This window comes from Budorcas taxicolor, chromosome 3 (assembly GCF_023091745.1).
Source record: "Budorcas taxicolor isolate Tak-1 chromosome 3, Takin1.1, whole genome shotgun sequence".
In the NCBI taxonomy this organism is placed as follows: Eukaryota; Metazoa; Chordata; class Mammalia; order Artiodactyla; family Bovidae; genus Budorcas; species Budorcas taxicolor.
Genome location: NC_068912.1, coordinates 32,879,759 through 32,905,646, shown reverse-complemented (window position 1 = coordinate 32,905,646; position 25,888 = coordinate 32,879,759). Strand labels below are relative to the sequence as shown.

At 41.2% G+C, this 25,888-nt stretch overlaps 1 protein-coding gene and 1 pseudogene across 1 annotated transcript in view; both read left to right on the top strand.

Annotated features, from left to right (window-relative positions):
* Nucleotides 1-4,400: 4,400 nt before the first annotated feature.
* LOC128045445 (olfactory receptor 11A1-like) lies at nt 4,401-5,348 on the top strand (annotated as a pseudogene).
* Nucleotides 5,349-14,547: 9,199 nt separating this feature from the next.
* The window catches only part of CD53 (CD53 molecule), a 37,077-nt gene continuing 25,736 nt past the window's right edge, over nt 14,548-25,888 (top strand). Inside the window, exon 1 of the mRNA XM_052637797.1 lies at nt 14,548-14,618. The gene's annotated coding sequence lies outside the window, so the exon portion shown is untranslated. The remainder of the gene's footprint in view (nt 14,619-25,888) is intronic.

The window sequence follows — 25,888 nt, the reverse complement described above, 5'->3', positions numbered from 1 at the left end:
AATTAAAGTAGAAGTTTAACACAAAGCAATGGGAAAGAGATTTCCTCTGAGTTAACTTGGTTTCATGCAATTTTCAAAACAGCATCAATTCCCCACCAATGTTGCTTGGGAAATGCCCATGAGCATCAATGTCAGGGGACATTATGGCTTTGCCCACAGAGGGACTAAAGTTTACACAGAAGAAAGAGATCAAAAGATGGAGTCCAACCTGACTGGCCTCTAAAGTTTCATATGAAAAGACAGCTCCAAATTTGGTTTTGTCAATTTCACAGGGAGGTGTATTTTTGTATAAAAGCAGGATTCCAAATGTCTATGCCAGTTCTATGAATCAAAGGGAGATGGACATTCATTGTGTCTGTGGTCTGGCTCCCCCAAAGTTGAAGTCGAACCCTCTCAGGCACTGACTGGTAAGCTTATCTCTTCTACTGCTGTATACTTTAGTTTTTTCTGTTTTGAATCTGTCCTTTGCTAGATGAGGTCAGAGATAACAGTCATCCAGCATACTAAACCAGTTATCCCATCAAACTTTTGTCTGTCTGGTTGACCAACTGTCCATCTGAATTAATCAGCAGCTGGCAAGAGGCAACAGGTCTTATCAATAAGCTAAATGTTGGCTGAATTGTTTGGTTAATTCATTGGCTACCAAATTCCCTTTCAGACAGTGCCTGAATCATTACTTCTTCCTTTGCTTTTTGGTTAGTGGAAACTACAGAACCTCTGATTATTTACTGAATATTTGTGTTTTTACTTTGCTTTGTGATAAGCCTCTTCTTTTTCCCACAGGCTTGTGTCATATATGTCCTGGGGGAATGGAATGCGTTCCAATTAGGAAAAATATTCAGTGATTTTAGTCTCCTTTAATTGTCTCTATAAGTTGTTTTCACTGAACGTCTCCAAATGAGAGGAAGGAGGGTGAGGGAGAGAAAGAGAGAAGAGGAGAGGAGGGAGAGAAGGTGTCACCAATTATTAAGCACTTACTTTGGACCCAGCTCCGGGCCAGTGTGAATTACAGGCCTATTTTGTGAGTTGGGCTTGTGGCTCTCGGGTCCAGCAGCATGCATGAGCAGAGTTAATGCAGGAGCATGTCAGCAGAGTCCACAATATTTCTGATAATATCCTTTTTTGATTTCCCCACTTCTGCTGAGGTAATAGAGGGAGAGATAGTAGTTGCCTATTAGGGTTGGGGGCAGGGAGTTAGTGTCATCTCTCTACTGCCCTTAAAAGCCTCATCTGCACAGACCTGGAAGCAACAGAGTGTCTCTTTCCTGAAAGGTTATAAAGTGTTTTTGCTCACATATATCTGTGGTTGATATGTGGCTTCCCAGGTGGCCCTAGTGGTAAAGAGCCTGCCTGCCAATGCAAGAGGCTTTAGAGACACGGGTTCAATCCCTGGGTCGGAAAGATCCCCCGGAGGAGGGCACGGTAATACATTCCGGTATTCTTGCCTGGAGAATCCCATGGACAGAGGAACCTGGTGGGCTATGGTCCATAGGGTCTCAAGGAGTTGGACAAGACTGAAGCGACGTAACGTGCACAGTGCATCTGTGGTTGAGCAGGAATTTGAATCCAGACCTATTTCAGTTCTAGAACCTGTGCTCTTAACCAGGATTCATTGCCTTTCTAGCCAGTTCTCTCATGTTTCACCTGCTTTCTGTTCTCTCTCAAGCCTTCCTGCACTGCAGTAAGATATAGCAGCAGTCCTATAATTGCCTGGTAGTGGGAAAGTAGTAATTCCCTGTGCATGTATCCAAAAAGTGTTAATTTTTTAAAAGATAATAGGTTAACCTGATTTTTTAAAAGATTATAAAGAAAAGACATAAAGGTAGCAGTGCAAAAGCAAGTCCAGGAAACAGGTAGAGAAGGTTATCAGAGTCTGTGACCCCTTGAGGGATTGTTCCCTCACCAGTCAACAAAGCAAGCCTCACCTTCCCAGAATTTAAAACTTGGATGAGAGGCTTCCTTGTAGGACTGTTTCTTTTCCCACCTCAGTGAGATAATGTAAACTTGCCCATGTACCCAAGCCCCATGAGAGGCAGTGTTCATGGTTAGGAGTGGGGAATCCAGAGCAAGTCTGAATCTCATCTCTGCCATTTTCTAGCTGATGACCATGGTTAAGTTATTTAGTTTCCCTGTGATACCATCTGGAAAGTAAAGATAATAAGAGTACTCACAACATAGGGTTGCTGTGATGATTAAGTGGGTTACATATTGTCAGCATTTAGGACAGTGTCTGGGATCAAGCCCTATCAACATCATTAGCAACAGCATTCAGGAGTTTGCTTGTATTCTCTCAGAGCCAAAGCCCTCTCTCTGAGATCTCAGGTTGTTATTTATGCTTTTCAGAGAGTCGAGTAGTTTTCTCTCTCAATGGGCTCAGCCTGAGTTGCCAGTTACTGGGCATCCTCTGGGTACAATGACTTTCTGTCAGTGCAGATTCCAAGTTAGTTCTATGAGCCCTTTGAAAAGCTGGAACCACTTCTCCAAAAAATAGTACCTAGGACACTGGATCAATTTTAAAATGGGATTCCCTGATGGCTCAGAGGATAAAGCGTCTGCCCACAATGCAGGAGACCTGGGTTCAATCCCTGGGTTGGGAAGATCCCCTGGAGAAGGAAATGGCAACCCACTCCAGTATTCTTGCCTGGAGAATCCCATAGGCAGAGAAGCCTGGTAGTCTACAGTCCATGGGGTCCAAAGAGTCGGACACGACTGAGCAACTTCACTCACTCAAAGTATTGAAGGCTTTTGTATGATAAGAATTAGCAGGATGAGCTTAACTACTCACACAATTACAGGCACACACACTGCAGGATGTGGCAAAAGAAATGGATGTATTGTCAATGCTCCCTTCAAAGTAAGGGCAATTCTTTGGGACATTTAAATAATGTTGACAGTGCTCAATACCAGACACTTCCCAATCTTTGTACATGTATTCTTTTTGCACATTCTAGGCACATGTTAGGGGCTTCCCAGGTGGCCCAGGGGTAAAGAATCTGCCTGCCAAGCAGGAGACATGGGTTTGATCCCTGGGTCAAGAAGATCCCCTGAAAAAGGAAATGGCGACCCACTCCAGTATTCCTGCCTGGAGAATTCCATGGACAGGGGAGCCTGGAGGGCTACAGTCTGTGGGGTCACAAAATAGTCAGATATGACTTAGTGACTAAGCACACACAAAATAGGTGTGTGTTAAGTTCTACCACTCTGGATCCCACTTTACAGATGAGAAACTAGGTCTCAGAGAAGTTTAACAGCTTGTTCAAAGTCTGACTCATAAAGCAGAGCTCCAGGCTTGGTTTAGGACTCTCTGGTTACTCATGATACCTATCTCATTATTAAGCTCACACAGTGCTTTTTGTATCTGCATGTGTGTGAAGAATAGTAAAGTGGCTTCATTCTTAGACCTTGTCTGTGGACAGCAGTGCTTGGGGAGAGGGGCAGGTTCTGTGTCTGTCCTGAACTTTGTGGTGAAGTGTATTGCTTGGACAAAGACAGAAATGAGGAGAAAATTAGGCTACTTATCTCATTCAAAAGAACTTGAGGGTATTGTATTGTTGGTTGGTTGCACAAAGTGCCTTAGACTACCTGGTTCTGAAACTTCTTTTCCCATTTACTGCAGTTTTTTTTTAAATGTCTGTGGTTTAATTTTTATTTTGTCTATTTAAAATTGTAAAAGAAAGCATTCTTGCCTTTGTGTTACATCAGCATCAGCATTGACCCCAGCATCAAAACACCTGAAACCTCACATTCAAATGCTTTTCTCTTGCTAGCATGGTGGAAATCAAAACAGAAATAAGAGATTTAACTTTCAATTCACTAAGAAGTTAAAAGGAGGGGCATATGTGGTAGATATGATGAGTCCTCTCTCCCTAAAGATAAACAGTGCTTGAGGAGGAAGGAGAGGGTTCTTCATCCCAGGCCCTTGATTCTCTACATTCTGTCCAAGAGTTCACAGATCTTCTGAAATGTACCCACCTTCCTTTTTTCCATAACTCTCCAGGCTAACATAGTATATTCAAGATAAGCACAGAGCAGACAACTTTCCTTTATTTTTTTTTTCTTCCTCCTCTTTGTACTTTTCTCCCCCTTTCTCCTGATTCCTGCTTTCATGAGAGCCTGAGGTTGCTACTTTGAACAAGCTGTTAAACTTATCTGAGACCTAGTTTATCTGATGAGGTAAAGATATAGGTAGGAGAAAGGGTCACAAGTTCCTATTGAAGATTCTTTTCTTTCTCATTTCAGGTCTTGGAAAAAAAGAAAACACTCCTTCACCCAGATTAAAAACAATTTTCCAAAAACCTGAGTGGCGAATGAAAAGCATCCACTGTCCATCCATGCTCTATGTATAAGTTACAACTTTCTGCATTTTGAATATTTTATCACTCATTCAAGGAGGCCATGCCATGGTGACCCTGCCCTGGGAAAACCAAACAGTAGTGGAGTTTGTGCTTAAAGGATTCTCTTCCATCCAAGAGCTAAATATTTTTCTCTTTATGATGTTTTTAGTTTCATATATCTTAATTATTTCTGGAAGCACCCTCATTGTCCTGCTAGTTTTATTCAGCCATCCCCTCCACACCCCCATGTACTTCTTTCTGGTGAACTTGTCCTTTCTAGAGATGTGGTATACATCCAGTATTGTCCCCAAGATGTTGCTGATTATCCTAGCCAGACAGAAGACTATCTCTGTGGCTGGCTGCCTGGCACAGTTCTACTTCTTTGGCTCCCTGGCTGCAACAGAGTGCCTCTTGCTCGCGGTGATGTCCTATGACCGCTACCTGGCCGTCTGCCAACCTCTCCACTATCCCATTCTCATGACTGGCCCCTTCTGCATTAGGCTGGCTGCCAGCTCTTGGCTCTGCTGCTTCCTTCTCACAACAATCACGATGGTCCTACTGTCTAGATTAACCTTCTGCTGACCCAACGAAATTGATCACTTCTTTTGTGACTTTGCCCCTCTGGTCCATCTCTCCTGCATGGATACCTCACTGACTGAGACGATTGCCTATGCCACCTCTTCTGCAGTGACTCTGATCCCATTTCTCTTCATCACAGCCTCCTACTCCTGCATTCTTGCTGCTATCCTAAGAATTCCATCTGGCACCGGCTGGCAAAAGGCCTTTTCCACTTGCTCCTCCCACCTCACCGTGGTCATGGTGTTTTATGGGACACTGATTGCCACATACCTTGTGCCCTCAGCCAACTCTTCCCAGTTCTTGCGCAAAGGATTTTCTCTGATCTATACCATCCTAACACCAATGTTCAACCCCATCATCTATAGCCTGAGAAACAGAGACATCCATGAAGCCCTGAAGAAGTGCTTGAGTAAGAAGCCAGGTTTCCTTAGATGATGCAAAAAGGAAAACAGCTATATTTGTCTAATAGTTTATTAACTGGACTGAGTAATTTGGTTTCTACATGAAGAGCAACAGCCTAAATCAATAACTACCAAAGACTAATGATCAGACACCTGTGAGTATAGCTGAGGCCACTGCTAAATTTTGAAAGCCTCAGGTAAGCTGGTATCCTGGGAATGGTTTAAACAGGTCAGATTCTTCTTCATTATCTTCAGTAGACCTGGATCCTTGTGTAAAAACTTATCTCCAAGATGAGCTGATAAGACTGGTCACAATTCACTCAAATATTCACTGAGGGTCTACTATATTCAAGGTATTATATGAAATGTAAGTACAAAATAAACAAAAATAGAATCAGTCCCTGCTCTCACTAAACTCACAGTTTCTGGGGGAAAGGCAAACATTAATCAAATAACCAATGTAAAACTACATATATAAATAGAAAATTATACTTATGATTCAAAATTTTAAATAAAATAAATGATTTTTTATAAGGCACTTCTCTGTGCCTAAGACTCTGAGCTATCAATGCAGGGGGCCAAGATTTGATCCCTGGTTAGGGAACTAGATCCTTCATACCACAAATAAATATTGAAGATCTCATGTACCACAATTCAGACCTGGGGCAGCTTAAATAAATAAGATACTTAAAATAATAATAAAATGACTACTACTTATCTATCAGAATGACCAATATCCAGAACATGGACAACACCAATGACGATATGGAGCAACAAGAACTCTCATTCCTTGCTGGTGGGAATACAAAATAGTACAAATGCTTTGAAAGACAGTTTGGAAGTTTCTTACAAAACTGAACATACTTTTGATATGATTCAGCAATCATACTCCTTGGTATTTACCCAAATGAGTTGAAAGCTTGTATTCACACACAAAAAACTGCACGTTTATAGCAATTTTATTTATAATTGCCAAAACTTGGAAACATCCAAGATGTCCTTCAACAGATGAATGGAAAAATAAACTGTGGTATATAGACAATGGAATATTATTTAGTGCTAAAAAGAAATGAGTTATCAAGCTATAAAAATATAATACATGGAGGAAACTTAAATGCATATTACTAAGTAAAAGAAGTCAATCTGAAAAGGCTATATGGCATTTAATCCCAATTGTACAATGTTGTGAAAAAGGCACATCTTTGGATATAGTAAAAATAATCAGTGGTTGCCAGAGCTTAGGGATTGAGGGAGGAATAAATAGGCACAGCATAGAGGATTTTTAGGGTGGTGGAACTGTTCTTTGTGCTACTTCAATGGTGGATATATGTCATTATATGTTTGTCAAAACCAGCAGAATGTACAATACCAAGAACGAATACTAATGTAAATTATAGACCTTGAGTGATGATGTACTGATATATGTTCATTGATTGTGATACATGTACCACACTGTTGTGGGATGTTGATAGTGGGGGTGGCTATGAAAGTGTGGAGGATGGAGGGTGAATGAGAAATTTCTGTACTTTCCACTCAATTTTGCTCAGAACCTAAAATTATTCTAAAAATAAACTTAATAAAAATAATAGCAATAATAATTATAAGGTGTTAATTATATATCAAGAATATGGAACTTTAATTCCTTTCTCTGGAATTATTTGGCATAAGCAAAGCATTTTCTAATCCGTTGCCCTCAAGATTTAGAAGTGGGAAATAAAGATTTGGGGAAATAAGGGCTCAGCAGAGGACCCATGATGAATCTGTAGTGCTCCATCTCCCCTGCTATCATGGTGGCAGACTCAGTAGGAGCTGGAGCTTTGTATTTGAGTTCCAACTCTTCCTGTCATGCTCCTGTCTGCACTTGCTCCTCCTCTTGCTGACACATGTTCTCAGTAGGTAGAAACATAGGGTGTGGTGGGCATGTGTTCCTTGCCCTGTGCATCTCTAAAGAGCTGAGTTGACTTCAGAGTAGAAAAGCTGAGATCAGCATTGCACATTCAGTTGCTGCCTGCCTTCTTTTCTGGCTCCTGCAAATTAGGCTCCTCTAATTGAGGATTAGAGTACTGGAGTGGGTTGCCATTTCCTTCTCCAGGGGATCTTCCCAACCCAGTGATCGAATCTGGGTCTCCCACATTGTAGGCAGATGCTTTACCCTCTGAGCCACCAGGGAAGCTCAGTTGAGGATAGGATTATCTCTTGTCTAAACTTTCTTTTTAAGAGTTCTTCTTTTTTTAAGCTAAGAGATTATGTTCACTATGCATGGGAGTTACTCAAAACTGTGGTTGGGTAACAACAGATACAAGACTGGGTATCTCCAAACATTTTCAGGTTTTGCTTTATAAAGAGAGAAATGCCCTCTTCTTGCCCCTCTTGTAAACTAAGAAAATATTGTGAGATCATCTGAGGGTACTCCTGGTGAAACTTTAGCTCATCAGCTCATTTATCCACTCATCTGCAGCAGATGTTAACGTCAGATTAGCTCTGCAGGAAGTTGAGTAGGAGAGCAGGTACTTGTGTCATGGGAAAGTTTTTAATTCTAGATCTGCCACTTCCATGCAGTGTGCTTTCAGCAAGTCACCTAAACTCACTGATTTTAGCCTTTCTCATCTGTAAAGGAGGAAGTGCCATGCCCATCTCACACTGTCCCTAAGTGCACTATTTGGCCCATAGCAAATGCTCAGTAAATGGTAGCTGTCGTAACTCTTCCTCTAGATTCTGTACCAAATCTCAGACAAAATTATTATGTAGTAGAAATTCATTTTTTATATTATGAAGTAATAAATATTCAGAATGTTTAAGGCCCAGAGAGAATGTATGGATTATCCAACACTTTTTTTTTTTTTTTCAAAAAGTGATCCCCCGGTGGATTAAGTGGACTTTCCCTGGGCAACAGAGACTAGAATACAGCACTTCTATATCTGAGTCCAGGCCTCTCTCCCCTGTACCACACTACCTACTGACTCAGTGACTTTTCTTCTTGCCTGGGGACACATAAGGAGCACTCCTGTATATGTCAGTATCACTGTTCGGTTATATTCAGCCAGAAAAGCATGCAGTGTATCACAGCACATGCCAGAGCCATGGAACTCCTCCAGCCCCAAGCCCCACGTTGCACCTACAGTGAGCCTGAAACTCCAACCAGGTAACAAAACCTCAGGATGCTTGTGGCAAGCATTATTGCCCTCAGCTGGGAGAAACTACCCCACCATTCCTTCTGCAGGAAACCATAGCGCCTAACCTCTCAGACGGGGAAGGGGAGATATTGATGGTAGAACTGGTTTCTTTTTTCCACTGAGACATGGCAATGAAACACGAAGCCTGAGAGTCTCCGAGTTAGTGAGGACTGCAGGACTGAAGCAGCCACAGCCCTGGTCCCACAACTGAAAACGAGCCCCTACACTGGTGAGGAACCCAGGGGTCTGATCTCACTCGGACCAGTGGTTTTCTGAACTTATAGCTGGACAAAGGTTCCTGAGAAGCCACAATAGGAAGGAAGAAGATGAGCAGTCTCTGAGACCCACCCTTGTGCTTACTGAGCAGCTCTGTTTTTATGTATCTTATTTATTGCTGTTCCATTTAAAGCTTCATTTGAATAAAGGCTTCTGCTGCTAAATGTGTGTTCACACATATACACACAATTTTTTTTTTAACAAGACCTTTCCTGTCTTATAGCTTCCCTTATTTTCCCTGCTGGAAAAAATGTACAAAAAGATGAAGGTCATGTTTGGATTAGTTTTATGTCCTGTAAAGTCAAGGACACTTGGTGTTCACTGACTGAGAGGACAAGATGGAGAATATATTTAGAGGAGATTACACCTTCTAGGATGATGGGTTTCTGCAGGAAATTTTATGTGTCAGTTACTTGCACTGTATTTTTAAGCCTCTGAATCTTCATAACTGCCTCTTACAAGGCTGAGTCTCAAAGCAACTCTTGCCAGTGACTTTCCTAAGTTTATGAGGGAGGCCTGTCTTTGTGGGACACTGGACACCTTCAGGTAGCATGACCACACCCTGTCATATTTGTACCTTTAGACTCAGGAGTGGGCTGTTCTGCAAAAAGATCCTCTTTCACCTGAAGACTTAGATTCCTTCTGAGAAGAAATGAAGGGAAGGCTACACAATGAACTTTAAGTTTCTGATTCTTGTCCCAGGGCTGTGGAGGCCTTTACTGATGGATAGGAGGGATATAAATGTATAGCCAAGACCAGATGGAATTAGGAGAGAAGATAGCTACTCTTGCAATCACAGGGAGTAACTGTGTTTTCACAGAGACCTATCACCTTGCTCGCTCTGACCTCAGGCAGGAGGACAAGTCCATCTAGCATGGTTTACAGTCATATAATTTTGGTGGTTTCTCCCTGGTCCATATTTGCATGAGCTTAAAAAAGATGGGACCTTAATAAGAGAGAGGCTCAACTTTTAGGCAGAAATCAAGAGTCTTTAGCACACATGGTCCACTTTTGTGCATCCTTCTGGAGTCTAACCATCCCTTTAATGACTGAAGGAGTGGATGATTGTGGTATCTGCTGAGCTCTTCCCTAGCTGAGAGACCTGAGGAAGTCTCTTCAGCTCATTAGGTCTTATGCTTTAAATCTGAAAAATCTGGAAGATAGACCAGGAGTGGTCTAAGGAATATGCTGAGGATAGCAACTAACATTCATATCATACTTTAAGTTTTACAAAGCTCTTCTACATAGTTTCTTATTTGGTTCTCATTTGGCCATGAAGTAGAAATGATCCCAACAGCATAGACGAAGAAAGTAAGATTCAAAGATGTTAAACGACTTAAAGTCTCTTTCTGAGTGCCTTCTATTTTCCAACCCTGTTATTTCCTTTACTGCTATAAACTGAAAAGAAAGTGAAAGTGAAGTCGCTCAGTCGTGTCTGACTCTTTGCGACCCCGTGGACTGTAGCCCACCAGGCTCCTACATCCATGGGATTCTCAAAGCAAGAATACTGGAGTGGGTTGCCATTTCCTTCTTCAGGGGATCTTCCTGACCCAGGTATCAAAGCCAGGTCTCCTGCATTGCAGGCAGCACTTTAACCTCTGAGACACCAGGGAAGCCATTATAAACTGAAAGTGTTCCCCAAATTCATACATTGAAACATAATCCCCAATGTGATGGTACTAGTAGATGGGGACTTTGGGAAGTAATTAGGTCATGAGGGTGGGGCACTCATGAATGGGATTAGTGCCCTTATGAAAGAGACCCCAGGGCTCTCCATCTCTCCCTTGAGGCTTGTAAGGACACAGGGAGGAAATGACCGCCTATCAATCAGGAAGCAGGTTCTCACCAGAAACCAAATCTACTAGTGCCTTGATCTTAGACTTCCCAGGCTCTAGAATCATGAGAAATTAATTTCTGTTGCTAATAAGCTACCAAATCTATGGTATTTTTGTTATAGCAGACTGAATGTACTAAGACAGTTTTTAAAAATTTTTTTAAATTTGTTTTTTATTGAGATAACATTGGTTTATGTGCTAAGTCATTTTAGTCCTGTCTGACTCTTTGTAATCCTATAGATTATAGCCCACCAGGTTCCTCTGTCCCTGGGATTTTCCAGGCAAGAATAGTAGAGTGGGTTGCCATGCCCTCCTCCAGGGAATCTTCCTGACCCAGAGATCAAACCAGCATCTCATTATGTCTTCTGCATTGGCAGGCAGGTTCTTTATCACTAATGCCACCTAGGAAGCACCAACATTGGCTTATAATACTACATAATTTTAGTGTGTACAACAATGTATTTCTACTTCTACGGCCCCTATTTTTCCTAGGGCCTAAATCAAGTAGCCACAATATATCACAGACATTATGTTAAAAAGTGTCAAACTTTTTGGCAGTGTAGTATCTGGGACAATGATGCCAGTAGGGGGCTGCTATAGATGAAAGTTTGCCAATCCAGGCCACACTGGATTAAGTCTCAAAGGAAAGGGATATCACTGTTGGTTATTGTAGCCGTAATAATAAAAAAAATACTGCCTACCCTCAGCTTGAGGATTCTATCTGTATTTGCCTCATATCTCAATAGTATTTATTTTCTAATAATAAAAACAGACTAACTCATTAAAAAAAAAAAAGCCTAAATGAGAACTCAATGATTTTTCATGTTTATGTGAGGTTTTGTTCATTCAGGGGCCATTTTGACAGATACTACTGCTTGATAATGAAGCATCCATATTTTGTACTCCAACTCCTTGTCTGGCCAACTGCAAGCCTTCTAAATTCCTGGATTCCATTATCATCTATGATGCTTGATCAATATCATACACTGAGAAAACCAAGCCATGAGTCTGACCTTCTTCTAAATCCCTTCTCTAATTTAGTTTTGTTTTTTGTTTTTTAAGTGTTTGAGCATTCTTCTGGATTATTTAACAACATGGTCTGCCCTGACATTGTTTTGTTCTCCAATTTTTCCCTTGTTTCTCCAAATGGATAGTAAACATCTAACGGTTGGAAACGACATCAGTTCTCAATGAAATCTTATAGGTTTGGGTCTGAGTGGTTTACAATTCCCTATCCTTTTCTGACTACCAGGGACAGTTGCCTCTGCTGGTGGAACACTTGGATTAGCCTTTCGCAGTAGGATGACAGAGAGAAGTACATTAAAGAAAATGTTTTCTCAATTAAAATGATCATTATTTCTGCTATGCAGAACTCTAGTCTTGACTAGACTCTATGCTCTAGTCTCCTGATATTCCTAAAGTTCTCTCTTTTTTTCTGCTGCATAATCCTTTTTTATGGGGTATTTTTTGGGGTTCCCCCATTGCTCAGTGGTAAAGAAGCCACCTGCAATGCAGGAGACATGGGTTCAGTCCCTGGGTTGGAAAGATCCCCGGTGGGAGGAAATGACAACCCATTCCTGTATTCTTGCCTGGGAAATCCCATTGACAGAGGAGCCTGGTGGGCCATAGTCCATGGGGTCACAAAAGAGTTGGATATGACTTAGTGACTAAACAACAAAAACAATAATACTTGTGGCGGATTCATGTTGATGTATGGCAAAACCAATACAATATTGTAAAGTAATTAACCTCCAATTAAAATAAATAAATTTATATTAAATAAAAAGACTGAGTGGTTGATAATTTTGACATAGTTCTTAAGGCCCAGGATGGAGCTGCTCTTGCCCCAAGCACCACATCAGCACATTGAAGTATTTTTGTAACTTTTGTATTCTTGTAGATGCTTTGCTTGAGCAGTCAACACATCAACTGTAGGCGCTATAATTATTTCTTTGTTCCTTCTCACCACAATCAAGGTTGACTATGTGGCCACAGTCAATCAGACATTTTCTCTTTTTATCTTCCTTCCTTTTTATTTTCTGTTCTATAAACACTTCCTGCCTTTGGTCCCACTTTGCAGTTCTCTGAATGGAGACAGTCTACTTTATGAAGTGTTAGATAAAGTTTGTCCTTGTCGCCTAAATTGTCTTCCTTAATCATTATTAACAATAGCATGTGGTGGTATGTGACAGACAGTAACTTAAAAGGATGCCTTGTTTCTGACTTGGGCAACTGAGAGTTTAGTCAAGCTTTCCGTGAGATGGTAATGGGGGTGGTGGGGGTGTAGAGCAGGCTGAGTGGGAGGTTGCTGAGTTTTGGATCTGTACTTGAGGTGCCTATGTGGCACTCAAATGAGAGACGAGGTTGTACATAGGTATGTGCATCTTCGACACAGAGAGATAGTAATGAAAGCCATCAAGAGGTCTTTCCTCAATTACTCCACTATAGTGGCCTGTCAGTATGACAGCAGTCCCAGGTGAGGGGCAGTGATTTCTCAGAGCGATGCCAGCTGAAGAGAGGAGAGTTTATAATAGCATTTCCTGAAGTATAGTTACACTGAGAAATAGTTTCCTGATAAATATTTCTCTCTCCCTCTCTCTCTGTCCCACATACACACACACTGTTCTATGATCAAGCAAAATTGGGGAAATCTACATATTTAGAGAATGTTAAGAGAATATTGGGCTTCCATGGCAGCTCAGCTGGTAAAGAATCTGCCTGCAATGTAGGAGGTCCCAGTTTGATTCCTGGGTCAGGGAGACCCCCTGGAGAATGGATAGGCTACCCACTCCAGTATTCTTAGGCTTCCCTGGTGGCTCAGATGGTAAAGAATCCACCTGCAATGCAGGGGACCTGGGCTCAATCCCTGGGTTGGGAAGATCCCCTGAAGGAGGGTGTAGCAACCCAGTCCACTATTCTTTCCTGGAGAATCCCTATGGACAGAGGAGCCTGGTGGGCTACAGTCCTTGGGGTCACAAAGAATCAGACACACGCGTCTAAGCACATGTACACACACAAGAGAATATTAAAGACTGACAAGACACAGTCTGCAGTAAAGAATCTTTTCTTCTTTAACTCAGTTTTCCCCATAAGCCAACCCTGCTTAGAAGTTATACTAGAATTTTAAAGTCTTAGGTGAAGGAAGATAGTAATTATTGGATGTTACTCTTAATAAGCTGAAGCTGAGAGGTTGATATTTTCTCAGTATCTCACAGTTAACACAAATAAAGCTGGGACTGAAATCCAGATCTTGGGACTCTGAATCTGGGGCTCTCTCTACTAATCAAATCAATTCTACTAGAACCTTTGGACTGAGCCTTGAAGTCTGCCCCTGACAATACACTTACGCAAGGGCAGTCCAGCTTCTGAGACATAGAAGTCTGAAAGTAGTGACTCAATCAAACTGGAGACTACAAAGCTTCTGGAAGGAGGCCAGAGGGAGAATGGGGAGAAGGTGAAGTGGCTTAGGAGACATTCCTAATTTTCACTCCTAGAAACTTCTCAAAATATTGATTCTTGGGTTCCATTCCTGTCTATCTACCTAACTGGGACTCAGTCAGTATGGTGGGGTCAGGTATATTTATTCTTGAGCAGATCCACAGGTAATTCTGAGATGTCATTTTGATTGAGAAATGCTGTCCTTTTCTAGACAAAAATCAATGTCAGATCACTCCAGAACCCACCAATTCTCACAGATTCCTGCCTGAATCAACTTGTTCTTCAAGTTTTCCTGTTTTTCATGGAAACTGGTTTAGATATTTGGGTGAGCTGTGAGAGAAGGCGTCTGAAAAGCCACAGGGGAAGGATTGCATTTCTGAGGTTCAAGAGGGCGGGCCCAGCCTCACTTCCTCCCTCTCCTCATCTGGGCTTCCTGTCGTCACAGTGTGATCGCATTTATTCCCCCTTCACTTCTCCTTTTACACAAATAGCTCTGACATCCGTGTTACCAGTCTTGTCTTGGCGCTTCATTGATAATCACCAATTCTGTCTAAAGGAGAGACGAAAAGTGCCTGCTTAACGGTAAGATTGGTGACATTTTAATTTGGCTTGAAAGCAGAGAACTGAACCATATTATGTGGGGTAAGGTATCTTCTTAGGAGTCTCTGTTTATCTCTTTAGTAGACTGTAAACTCTCTTGAAGCTTTTGCAAATGTTTAGTGCAGGTAGTAAAATTATCAGCAAGATCCTAGTGGCCCTCAAAAGGCAATCCGGCCAGAAAGAGTTCCAGTTAACTAGGTTCCAATTATTTGATGGGTCATGGTTTTCATGTGCTTAAATTGCTTCAGAACTTGAACTTCTCCGTCTGGTCATTACTGATGACTAGAGCCATTTGTGTGAAATGAAACTGGAAGATTTCCTACTTGATCTGGTCTTTAGAAGACTGGTCTTGTAATTTTAAAGTGAGCAGAGAACCAACAGCTAGAACTATTCTAAAAGGCAGCTGGGAGATGCAGATCTTCTTAATTTGAGAAATTTTCAAAAGTACAGTTAGTGACTCCTGAGAGACACTAAACAGAAGGACTATGCTTAATCTTAACGCCCAGCTCAGAGTCAAGGACGCAGGACATGCTCAGAACCTGTGCATGAGGTAAAAGATAGACATTGTTAAGAGCTGCTTAGATTAGTTGTTTTAAAAGAATAGGAAGAGCACCGTGATCCTCAGGATTCCCCCAAATAAACTTATCCTTAGTATTCAATGGGCTTCCCTGGTGACTCAGACAGTAAAGAATCTACCTGCAGTGTGAGAAACCTGGGTTTGATCCTTTGGTCAGGAAGATCCCCTGGAGAAGGGAATGGCTACCCACTCCAGTATTCTTGCCTGGAGAATTCCATGGACAGAGGAGCCTGGCGGGCTACAGTCCACAGGGTCGCAAAGAGTCGGACATGACTGAGCAACTAACGCTTTCCCTTAGTATTCAAAACAAGAATATTGATAAACGTAATATGACATGTACCAAATCTGGATGACTTGGAAAACAAAACGATATTGCAAGGATTTCTAATTCGGGTCCCATAACTAATGACTGCGGTATTATGGACTCAGAAAGTGATAGCCAAGCTTCGGTCCTGGCTTTCTGTAACCACTATAGTTGTTGGGGGTCAGATTACCACAAAGAACTCTAGATGAAAGCTTTCTCCTTCCAAGATCTGTAAGAATCATACAGGGAATGGAAAGGAAAGTTCTGTAGAACCACACTCATCCACCTAATGATGAGGCAGGGGAATGGGGCAAAGGACTATCGATTCTATAAGCATCTCAGGGGTTATTGACCTTTGGATTTCAAATAAAGACCAGACTTTGTAATGAATTCATTTAATAATCAGATGTTAAGCACATCCTAGGGCCTGGAAAGTCCCATGGATGGAGGAGCCTGGTGGGCTGCAGTCCATGGGGTCCCGGAGAGTCGGACACGACTGAGCGACTTCACTTTCACTTTTCACTTTCATGCATTGGAGAAGGAAATGGCAACCCACTCCAGTGTTCTTGCCTGGAGAATCCCAGGGACGGCAGAGCCTGGTGGGCTGCCATCTATGGGGTCACATAGAGTCAGACACAACTGAAGTGACTTAGCAGCAGCAGCAGCAGCAGGGCCAGGTACTATGCCTGGTAAGGGTGGGAGGTGGGGCTTGGGGGGATAATAAAAGGAATGTATTTGTCCTGCAAACAGCCTTGCCCTTAAGGAACTCCCTTGGGAGATAAGAAACATCAGATATGCTTGCAAGGGAACAGAACTGAACACAACAGAATCTTAGCTGCTGGCTAAACAAAGTTTTGCTTTCTCAATCTCCACTAGAATCTACACTATTTTGAAACTGCGGTTAAATTAGAGCAGAGGCTGAACTGTAGCATGATTTCCTGTGATGTTTCCTGTGTGGGCCAATTAAGAGTATTTAGCCTTGAAATAAGAGGATTCGACACTTTTAAACCAGCAAGGAATTAGTCAAAGCCCAGCCTTTCACCTTTCACATCTACTACTACCTAAGTGACTTCACACTTGGTAATTGACAAGAGGCACACACTGGAAACCTCAAACTCTGTTGGTCTTTAGCTTCTTATGACTTCAGATTGATTTCTGACTGTCCAAGGGGCTTCAGACTAGCACGTGAAGTCTGTTCACCTTCCTCACTCCTACCTTGCCACAGAACAGGAGCTAGGCATGTGCTAAGCACAGGAGACACAGGGATAACCGATGTGGTGTTTGTAGAGTAGCATGAGGACAGTCACAGCAATATACAAATGCAACATAATATAATCTTTTCTATAATGGAACAATCCTGTGCACAAAATGTAGGAGGAGTTTAGGAATGTGCCCAAGACTCCCTGGGAGAGACGATTGCTCAGGTTCATTTTCAAGGAAGGATGAATTTGCTATGGGGACTAGGGGTAACAGCATTTCAAACAGAATATGCAAACTCAAAGAAATGTGAACACCCAGGCATGTTAGAAATGAGAGTAAGCAAATGACACTGGAGTATAACAAGCCATGGTTGCAGGACCACAAGAAGTTGGAAATTTTTTCTACTTGGTTCTAGAACTCCAGAACCTAAAATGGAAGGCAAGCTCACTAACCAGGTGAGTTCCAAGCTAGCCACAGACAGAGCTATGCCTGAAATATCCACTTGACAGATGGAATATGGGTTGAAATGAGGATGAGGGGCAGATTTCTTCCTCCTTGACCTAGGTATCCCCCTTAGATTTTAGTGAAGGGTGGAGCTTTTCTGCAAGGTTACAGCCATTCTCTTTCTTTCAGCTTCTGTTTCCGGAAATGCTGTGTTGATTTACTTACAGTGGTTTGGTTTACTTTCCTGAATTAGTCAGCACACAGTACTTCCTGTACCAAGTGAGTGTCCACTGTGAGCAGATCACCCTGGGCCTAGAGGCTGGCTACCTGGCTTCAGGAAGGTCCAGGACCCAGCTGCCACATCAGGTGCAGAGCACTGAAACAAATGCAGAGATATTAGACAGTCATGCAGAGTGGGCCTCCAGGGTGGTCTCTGGGGCACAGAATGAAAGGATCGCAACTGGAGGCTGGGTGGTCAGTTTGGGAAAGTTGTCTGGAAATAGGCTTTCAGAAAGAGGAAGACAATGCATTTACAAAGCAAGTGTGTGGGCACTCAGAGGGGAGGCCATGCATCTTTGTGTTGGAATACAGAGGCAATTCTTCTCTTCATTTCCTACTTCACGGTAGATTTCCCACTGCATCAGTACATCATAGCTATTGCCAAAAGTTGTTTCACCACAGCGATACATTTGTATAACAATTTAAAATAAATGTGATATGTTCTAAGTGTTAGAATGTTGATACTGAAAGGGAACTTAGAGATTACATAAATGTTCAAATAAAATGTCAACTCATAGTGAGAGCCCAGTTTTGCTAACATAACACTTCAATCTGCATATTTTTTAGGTCAGGCAACTTGTTCAAAATCACAAAATTACTTAACTAGTTATCTAGAATGTTTCTTGATTCTCTAAGAAATGTTTTTTTTCTCCACACTACATCCTTTTCTTTCAGATGTATTAAATGGCATCACTGAATTGTGTTATTTGCTCACATAAAGAAATTTCCTGTGTGTTTTAACATAAGCAGACATGAGAATACAACTTAGCTATAAATCCTAAATATCTGAAATCAATAGGCTAGCTAGTCAAATATTTAATTTGCCAAACTTTTTTGACATTTTATATTTCAGAACTTGATGGAGAAAAAAAGGTGAGAAATGATTTTGATATTGTGCATGTTTTAAAATTGCTCAGGTAAATTTGATCTCATAGCTTCATATTTATTCTATATCAGGAAGAACTAGAGGTATAAAGAATTGCCCCATGGTTTATTCTTCTGAAAATAACTATTGTAGAATCTCAATATTTATACCATGAGGGGCTTAAACTATAATGATTTTGAGATCAGAATTCCTTAGATCATTTACTTACATTCAACTTTTTTCTTCACTTTTTATTTTGACAAAAATTTGTACTTACAGAAAAGTTACAAAAACAATATCAAAAATTTCGGAACCCCCTTCATTCAGATTTCTCAAATATTAACATTTTATCACATTTTCTTTATCTTTCTCCAGTTTTCTCATTTGAGAGCAATTGCTGACATGATATCTTCCCCCTTAAGTGTTTAAGGTGTATAAAAACAAAATCTTTTTCTTATATATCCACTTTACAATGATCAAAATCAGGATTTTGACATTGATATAATACTATTACCACTCCATAGATTTTATTAGATTCCCCCAGTTGCCCCACTAATACTCTTTTTTTCTTTCTTTTTATTTTTTCCTGTTGGGGTTTAATTGTTTTACAGTGATGTGTTAGCTTCTGCTGTACAATGAAGTGAATCAGCTATATGTATACATTTATCCTCTCCCTTTTGGCTCACTAATATTCTATATTGTTTTTGTTTGGTCGCTAAGTTATGTCCAACTCTTTATGAGAGTTACAGCCTTAAGCTGCAGCACACCAGGCTTCCCTGTCCTTCACTATCTCCCTGAGTTTGCTCAAATTCATGTCCGTTGAGCTGGTGATGCCATCCAACTATTTTATCCTCTGTCACCCTCTTCTCCTCCTGCCCTCAATCTTTCCCAGCATCAGGGTCTTTTCCAATGAAAATACATCATAGTTATGACCAAAAGTTGTTGGTCAAGGTATTGGAGCTTCAGCTACAGCATCAATCCTTCCAGTGAATATTCAGGGTTGATTTCCTTTAAGATTGACTGGTTCGATTTCCTTACAGTCCAAAGTACTCTCCAGAGTCTTCTCTGGCAACGCAATTTGAAAGCCTCAGTTCTTCTGTGCTCAACCTTCTTTATCATCCAACTCTCACATCCGTACATGATTATTGGAAAAACCATAGCTTTGACTATATGGAACTTTGTTTGCAAAGTGGTATCTCTGCTTCTTAATGTGCTGTCTAGGTTTGTCACAGTTTTCCTTCCAAGGAGCAAGAGTCTTTTAATTTCATGGCTGCAGTCACCATCCACAGTGATTTTGATGTCCAAGAAAATAATATGTAACTGCTTCCACTTATTCCCCATCTATTTGCCATTAAGTGATGGGGCCGGATACCATGATCTTAGTCTTTTGAATGTTGAGTTTTAAGCTAGCTTTTTTCACTCTCCTTTCACATTCATAAGGAAGCTCTTTAGTTCCTCTTTGATTTCTGCCATAAGGGTGGTGTCATCTGCGTATCTGAGGTTATTGATATTTCTCCTGGCAATCTTGATTCCAGCATGTGTTTCATCCAGCTTGGCATTTTGCATGATTTACTCTGCACATAAGTTAAATAAGTAGGGTGACAATACACAGCCTTGATGTACTCCTTTCCCAATTTGGAATCAGTCTATTGTTCCATGTCCTGTTCTAACTGTTGCTTCTTGAGCTGCTTACAGATTTCTCAGGAGACAGGTCAGGTGGTCTTTAAGAATTTTCCACAGTTGGTTGTGATCCACACAGTCAAAGGCTTTAGCATAGTCAGGGAAGCAGAAGTAGATGCTTTTCTGGAATTCCCTTGCTTTCTCTATGACCCGATAAATGTTAGCAATTTGATCTCTGGTTCCTCTGCCTTTTCTAAATCCAGTTTGTACATCTGGATGTTCTTGGTTCATGTACTGCTGAAGCCTAACTTGAAGAATTTTGAGCATTATCTTGCTAGCACATGAAATGAGTGCAATTGTGCAGTAGTTTGAACATTCTTTGGCATTGCTGTTCTTTGCTATTAGAATCTCTGACCATACATTGCTTTTAAGTGTTATCTCTGTAATTTTCTCCTATCTGGAATGGTTCCTGAGTCTTTCTTTGTTTCATAACGTTGATATTCTTGAAGAATACTGGCAAATATTTTCTAGATTGTCTCTCTATTTTGGTTTGTCTGATGTTTCCTCATGACTGCTGCCACTGCTAAGTCGCTTCAGTCGTGTCCGACTCTGTGCGACCCCAGAGATGGCAGCCCACCAGGCTTCCCAATCCCTGGGATTCTCCAGGCAAGAATACTGGAGTGGATTGCCATTTCCTTCTCCAATGCATGAAAGTGAAAAGGGAAAGTGAAATTGCTCAGTCGTGCCTGACTCTTAGTGACCCCATGGACTGCAGCCCACCAGGCTCCTCCACCCATGAGATTTTCCAGGCAAGAGTACTGGAGTGGGGTGCCATTGCCTCATGACTAGATTCAGGCTATTCCAACTTTTGACAGGAATATTTATAGAAATAGCTTTCATTATCTCACAGAGAGTCTTGCCCACTGTGGACATAGCTTGCTGAGCACACCATGGACAAGTCTCTAGGACAGGGTCCCTCTGCATCAAAATTCTACATATTTTATGCTAAGGAAAGAGAACTACTAGTCCACTGACTCTGGAGCAGTTGTAGCTGTTTCATGTAACTGTTCCAGTTTTGAGAGCCACCTTGTTATATAGGTCCTGTCTCAGCTCAGCCACTAGGATCATCTGCGGTTTTTCTGTTGAGTGATGACCTTGCTAAGCTCCCAAATGGAGGAAAATGAGACCCCAGGATCATCTGGATTTGTGTTCCTCATTTGTTTCTCTTCTCTTTGCTTCTTCCTTCTCTCCCTCTTTTATAAATCACCAATTCCTCTCCCTGGAGAGCAGCCTTGAAAGGAAATTTTCACCAGAACACGATTTAAGGAAAAAATAAGCTGACAGACACATTCTTTTGATGAAGTGATGTAGACATGAAAAGAAATTAATGCATAAAGTTGATGGTTTGATTTGACTTGATTTTAGTAACACCGCTCCATCTATAACTGCTTATTACTCTATAAATAGGCATACTTGCAAACCCACATGCTACCTCACTCAGCCACTGCTCACAGGGGTTCAAACTGTAAAAAATGAAGAGAGTCCTTCTGGAGGTTCATCACATTACAGGGAGGGAGTTGAATGGTGAAGTGGGAGATGAGTTCCCAGGCCGTGGGACAATGGAAGAAATGTAGGCTTGGGAGGATGAAAGACCTTGGCCTATGCCCTGTCTTTGTTGATTATTATCTGGGTGATCTTATGCTGGTTACATAGGCTATCTGAGCCTTGGACTTCCTGTTTGAAAAGTGGGGCTAAATTTATAGATAAAATTTATTTATGAAGAGCTCGGCCTTTTGCAGGGTTTGATGAACTATATCATTTATCTAAAATTATTTTGTCATGAGGGCCATAATTTGGGAGCACTCATAGAGAACAGATTTCTTCTCTTACTTAGAAAAAAACTTCTGTTAGTTATGGCCCCAGTGATGAATCAAAGACCTCCACAGACTCTGTGTAGGAATGAATGGGAAACCAATAACTACTTGCTGGATACCATGTTCTTCTATGTAAATTGTCAAATAGATCTGTATATTTAAAAAATGTCTGGGAAGATGTTCACCAAAAATGTTAAAGGTGGTTATCTCTGGCTTGTGGGGTTGCAGAAGGTTTTATGTTTCCTTTTTTGTATTCTCTATATTGTTTGAATTTTTTTTAACAAGAGCACACAAAACTTAAAGATATTACAAAAAATGAAACAGGCAAAGGATTACTAAAAGAACTTCTGGCACCTAATGTATTTTATTCCGCAAGATCTAGCAGAATATACAATGGAGAAAAGACAATCTCTTTAACAAGTGGTGCTGGGAACACTGGTCAACCACTTGTAAAAGAATGAAACTAGAACACTTTCTAACACCATACATAAAAATAAACTCAAAATGGATTAAAGATCTAAACGTAAGACCTGAAACTATTAAACTCCTAAAGGAGAACATAGGCAAAACAGTCTCCGACATAAATCACAGCAGGATTCACTCTATGACCCACCTCCCAGAATATTGGAAATAAAAGCAAAAATAAACAAATGGGACCTAATTGAAATTAAAAGCTTCTGCACAACAAAGGAAACTATAAGCAAGGTGAAAAGACAGCCTTCAGAAAAGGAGAAAATAATAGCAAATGACGCAACAGACAAAGAATTAATCTCAAAAATATACAAGCAACTCCTGCAGCTGAATTCCAGAAAAATAAAAGACCCAATCAAAAAGTGGGCCAAAGAACTAAAACAGACATTTCTCCAAAGGAGACATACAGATGGCTAACAAACACATGAAAAGATGCTCAACATCACTCATTATCAGAGAAATGCAAATCAAAACCACAATGAGGTACCATTTCATGCCAGTCAGAATGGCTGCTATCCAAAAGTCTACAAACAGTAAATGCTGGAGAGGGTGTGGAGAAAAGGGAACCCTCTTACACTGTTGGTGGGAATGCAAACTAGTACAGTCACTGTGGAGAACAGTGTGGAGATTCCTTAAAAAACTGGAAATAGAACTGCCATATGACCCAGCAATCCCACTGCTGGGCATACACACTGAGGAAACCAGAATTGAAAGAGACACGTGTACCACCATGTTCATCGCAACACTGTAATAGCCAGGTCATGGAAGCAACCTAGATGTCCATCAGCAGACGAATGGATAAGAAAGCTGTGGTACATGTACACGATGGAATATTACTCAGCCATTAAAAAGAATACATTTGAATCAGTTCTAATGAGGTGGATGAAACTGGAGCCTATTATACAGAGTGAAGTAAGCCAGAAAGAAAAACACCAATACAGTATACTAACACATATATACGGAATTTAGAAAGATGGTAACAATAACCCTGTATGCGAGACAGCAAAAGAGACGCAGATGTATTGAACAGTCTTTTGGAGTCTGTGGGAGAGGGCGAGAGCAGGATGATATGGGAGAATGGCATTGAAACATATTAAATATCATATGTGAAGTGAATCACCAGTCCAGTTTTGATGCATGATACAGGGTGCTTGGGGCTGGTGCACTGGGATGACCCAGAGGGATGATATGGGGAGGGAGGTGGGAGGGGGGTTCAGGATGGGGAACACAAGTATACTCATGGTGGATTCATGTCAATGTATGGCAAAACCAATACAATATTGTAAAGGAAAATTAATTAATTAATTAATTTTTAAAAAAGTAAAAAAAAAAAAAAAAAAGATCTAGCAGAAATTTTAGAGTCACCCTTAAGAATGGACTGTTAGGGAAGTTCCAGATTTGATCTTTCAGTTTTCGCTGAACCCAGCAGTCTGATACTGAGCCACCCAGGAAATATTATGTCCTTTAGCTAATAAGGTATGAATCATTGTATCACCATTTTAAAGAATAAGAAATTGGGAAAGTCAGAGAGGTTAAGGAAATTGCCCAGGGCCATACTTCTGGTAAGCACCAATGTTAGAATTCAAAACTAAATCTACTCAAGTCCAATACTAGAGTTTGCCAAACTTTGTTCCATGGAATGCAATATTCTCTGAGCTATGAAATACTATGAGCTGTTAATAAGTAACCTGTAATACATGAATAGGTTTGTAGTTATATAAGTAGATGTTTCTCTTAGAGACTCACAGTGTACATTAGTATAAAACAGTTTTCTCAGAAGTTGATCAGAAAAAAAACTTCATTGTTTTATGTTTTATTTTATTTAATCTCACTTCTGAAATGACTAACCATAGATTCCTCTCACTCCCTATGGTTTTGCTTGTTTTTGTTTTAGGAATACTTACTAACATCTCATAAATATAGTAGTCTAACAACAAAGCTGTCTTGGGTGTATCCAAATTGAACTTGAATCAGATAAGGCTGGAAAGCAAGAAGTGATACTTCCTTGGGATTCTTGTCTGACCTTAGCCACTTCTAGGCGTGATTAGATTCAAGACTATATTCGATGACCCATAAGTATGGGTCAGAGAAAAAGAGACTGAACTAGAAATTAATGGGACAGTTTATCAGCCAAAGAGCTCTTTGCTTGGAGAAAACTAAAGGGTGAACTTCCTTTCTGGCCTCCACATTGGGTGTGGGAGGTACCACACCTAACTGCAGTTCAGTCACAGTGGTTTCCTGGAAGCTGACATCAGGGACTTTTCTCACAGGACCACATGAGTCACAGATTTTGACAGCAGAAGGGTGTCAGTTTTTCCAGTGGGGTTGGCTGGGGTGGTAAGTCCATACCTGACTAGCTTCCTAGAGTCACCTCATGTCCAATATTCTCAGATCCTGTGACAACTGCTTCAGGCCCTATAATCTAATTGTCCACAGAGCACCCACTAATGAGGTGCCCACAAACCAGGGGATATCCCCACTGATCCTTTCCTTCACAGACAGGAAAGAGCATCTCTTTCTCCTTCCCTGATTTTCCATATAGTCTTGCACCAAATTAAAGGAGAAAAACTGCCCATTTTGTGAAGATTTTTAATACTTTTACTGTATTCAATGATGGTCCCAGTTTTCACAGAGATAGTGCCATCTCTTTCCTCTTTCCTTTTTTCACTGAGCCTAGATAGCATATTGAAAAGCAGAGACATTACTTTGCCAACAAAGGTCCATCTAGTCAAGGGTATGGTTTTTCCAGTGGTCATGTACGGATGTGAGAGTTGGAAAGAAAGAGAAAGCTTTCAGTGAAGAAAGCTGAGCACCGAAGAATTGATGCTTTTGAACTGTGGTGTTGGAGAAGACTCTTGAGAGTCCCTTGGACCACAAGAAGATCCAACCAGTCCATTCTGAAGGAGATCAGCCCTGGGATTTCTTTGGAAGGAATGATGCTGAAGCTGAAAATCTAGTACTTTGGCCACCTCATGTGAAGAGTTGACTCGTTGGAAAAGACTCTGATGCTGGGAGGGATTGGGGGCAGGAGGAGAAGGGGACGACTGAGGATGTGATGGCTGGATGGCATCACGGACTCGATGGACGTGAGTCTGAGTGAACTCCGGGAGTTGGTGATGGACAGGGAGGCCTGGCGTGCTGCGATTCATGGGGTTGCAGAGTCGGACATGACTGAGCGGCTGAACTGAACTGAACTGAATCACACATTGGGTACTCCTTTTTGGCTAACTTCTTTCACTCACCTTAATCATTTGGAGATCCACCTACATTCTAACATGTAGCAACAGTTCCTTCTTTTTATTCCCAAGTAGTATACCATTATATAGTCTTACCACCATTTATTCATCCAGTCACCTATTGTTAGAGCTTTAGGTTGTAGATTAGCTTCTTGGACCTGATTCCAATATATATGTGGGTGGCAGCTTTTCCAAACCAGCAAGCAATTCTTGGATACCAGCAGAGTGTCCAATAATTCAACTCAATTCTAACATCGTCTGCCCAGAAATAGAATCAGATTCCACAAACAAAGGGCTCAGTACCACAAGGCTGCCATCCATTTAAAATACCAGCCCCAAGTCCAAGTGTTACCCAAGCTTCTGACCCACCGATGTCCTATAA